The sequence below is a fragment of the Sardina pilchardus genome, chromosome 8, assembly GCF_963854185.1.
Source record: "Sardina pilchardus chromosome 8, fSarPil1.1, whole genome shotgun sequence".
Classification (NCBI taxonomy): Eukaryota; Metazoa; Chordata; class Actinopteri; order Clupeiformes; family Clupeidae; genus Sardina; species Sardina pilchardus.
Genome location: NC_085001.1, coordinates 7,186,925 through 7,189,646, shown reverse-complemented (window position 1 = coordinate 7,189,646; position 2,722 = coordinate 7,186,925).

Genomic DNA, 2,722 nt, shown 5'->3' with positions numbered 1-2,722 from the left:
ATACAGTCTGCAGTTGTCACTTGATTGTTTTTGACTCCTTGGCCAGTTTATTTTACTTAAAAATGATCCTGATTGAGTGCCACAATACTGATCTGCTGTACTTTCCACATAATCTCTGTCTCTATTATTGGATGCCTTTTTCACCGCTCAAGTTGGATGTGCAATAACTTCAAGATCTATATATCTACTGAGCACTACAAAGCATTTCCATTAAAAAGCTAGAATTGGTGTTTCCTTGCAAAGCTGGCGTTGGTCTAGTCTGGAGTTTGGTATAATTACACAAGTCTTTTAAATGACAGCAATAAATACTTTTGAGAGCTTTTTTTTCAGAACAGAACAGAAACATACAAATAAAATACCAACAAAACAACAGTAATGCTTGCCAACTGAGTGTGTCTGTGTGTGGGGGGAAGAGAGTTGTAAAAAAAGAAACATGAGACTGAATGAAAGATGACCAGATAGCATTTGATGATCCTACCACACTACATGCATCATTCGCCCTATCCATGACCTTCATCAATTCATACTAACTTCAGCGTGACACTCATACACAAACAACAGAGTTATGCTTAGATTGGTGTCAGTCAAGCCGCAGCCTGGATAGAGAGAGTAGCCAATCTCCAAACAAGGGAAAACAAACTAACTGGGCAAAAGCATAACAGAGTAGGACAAAGTCTGGTCCATTCCATGCTGTGGAGCCTCCATTCCTGCCTCAAGTCAGAAACAGAGCATGAAATATGGACCAGAGGATGACCTTTGCACTGCCTTCCTGCAGTTCATGTCAGCATACTTCAGCATTTCATTCATTCATTCATTCATACACCAATACCAGCCAGCCTCTTTTTACGTTCCACACAGAAAGCAAAGTAAGCCGTGTGGTTCTTCACACATAAGGAAAGTATGTCGCTGTCTATGAAAAAGAGCTCCTTGTACATGGAAGGCAGCGCACGCTAACAGGTGGCCCTCCCCCACTGACACGAGAGTCACGCACAGTTCAATACATGTGGAATTGCCTGAAGGCTAAACTGGAGGAAAAGGGGGGGAAGAAATGTGCGTGCTGTGCACATGAAAGTACTACCAGTGCAAAACTGCTTGAAAAAATACTGTTAACTATTAAAAATATATATTATGAATATTTGATTCTTAGTGGAATTCCAAAAGTGCAGGAAGAAAAAGAGAAATGGTTATCTGATCTTCATGGTCTACTACAGCATTGCCTAGTAAGCCAAGCTTTGTGAACGTTTCCTGTGAATGGTTCGCAAGTGAGCTTGGCTTACAGTTTTCATACAAATGTTGCATTGTCAATTTAGCCCTGTGTCTTTGTATTTAGAGGCTAAGAAGTGCTTGCCTATACCAATATGTGTAAGTTGTTTATGCAATTGTTTCATAACTATGTACAAAATCTCTCTCTCTCTCTCTCTCTCTCTCTCTCTCTCTCTAACTATCCCCTCTTCAGTCAAGCCCCAGCTACATTGATCAAGCATGCATAAATAGAGAACGCCCATTTCTCAACATTGGTGAACTCTGTGCCAGCAGTTGTTGGCACGTTGTCTGCACAGTTATGAGAATGTCAGCAGTTGCAGGCATAATTACCATACATTATTATTATTATTATTATTATTATCATTATTATCATCACTATTATTATGATTATTTTACAATTTAGAATCGACAAGAACACTGTCCAAAACTTTTGTCAAGAGTGGTACCGAGGAGATGGGTTTTTTTAATGAATGAATGAATTAATGAATGGATGGATGAACGAATGAACGAATGAATGAATGAATGAATGAGTGAACGAATGAAGGAACGAATACTATGTTCTCTCAAATTGTTTCTCCTGAAGAATACAGTAAATGAAACAATAATCTAGGTCTCATGAACTACCATCTATGAAAATAACGCTGTAAAATAGTCTCACAGAAAAGTTCAAATAATAGCAGGGATCCATAAAACTTGCCACATGCAGCACATTTGTGTTTCCAAATGTGTAGAGAATTCATACAAACCTAAGGGGAATACAACAGATATAATGCAACTGGAAAAAAAACTGGCTCTGTCTCCAATTGAATTTTTTTAAATGATATGCTCATTCACAAATGGTCATCAGCTGTTTTTGAGGCATCAGCTTTTGAGCTGCTGCTGTTGCATAAGTAGAGGCGTTATACTGTATTTACTGTAAGAATTTGAACATTAAGTTGCATTTCTGACATGCAATAATTACTGTAAGGCAAATATGATCCAGGGTTTTGATATTGAATAAGCTTGAGAATGAATTGTGTTACTGTAATGGTATGGCTACAACAGACAGATGTTGTGCTAAGTATTTTAAAGGTGTTCTAAGTGATATCTGGTAACATTGCCTCCTGTGCAACTGAAACTCCTGAATGTGCATCTTGTCGTTGAATGGCTGGAAAAGTTTGTTATTTTTCATGGTCCAGGCTGTTTTTGTCGCCGCTTTTAGAGCCTGGGCTACAGAGGCCATGTTTTTTAACTGTGTATTCAGGGGACAGGCAGCTAGCAGATGGTCAGGAGATGTTTGCTATACTGTATGTGACATTTTGTATCATGTGTATATATTTTTTTTACTTAGAAACTGTGCAACATTGCTTATATTAAAGCACCTTTTTAAAATGTAACTACAAATTGGACAACATCATGTTAGTGAACTGATTATCCTAGTGATAAGTGTTTTCCCATGGTCATGTTGCCCAGAGCCCTG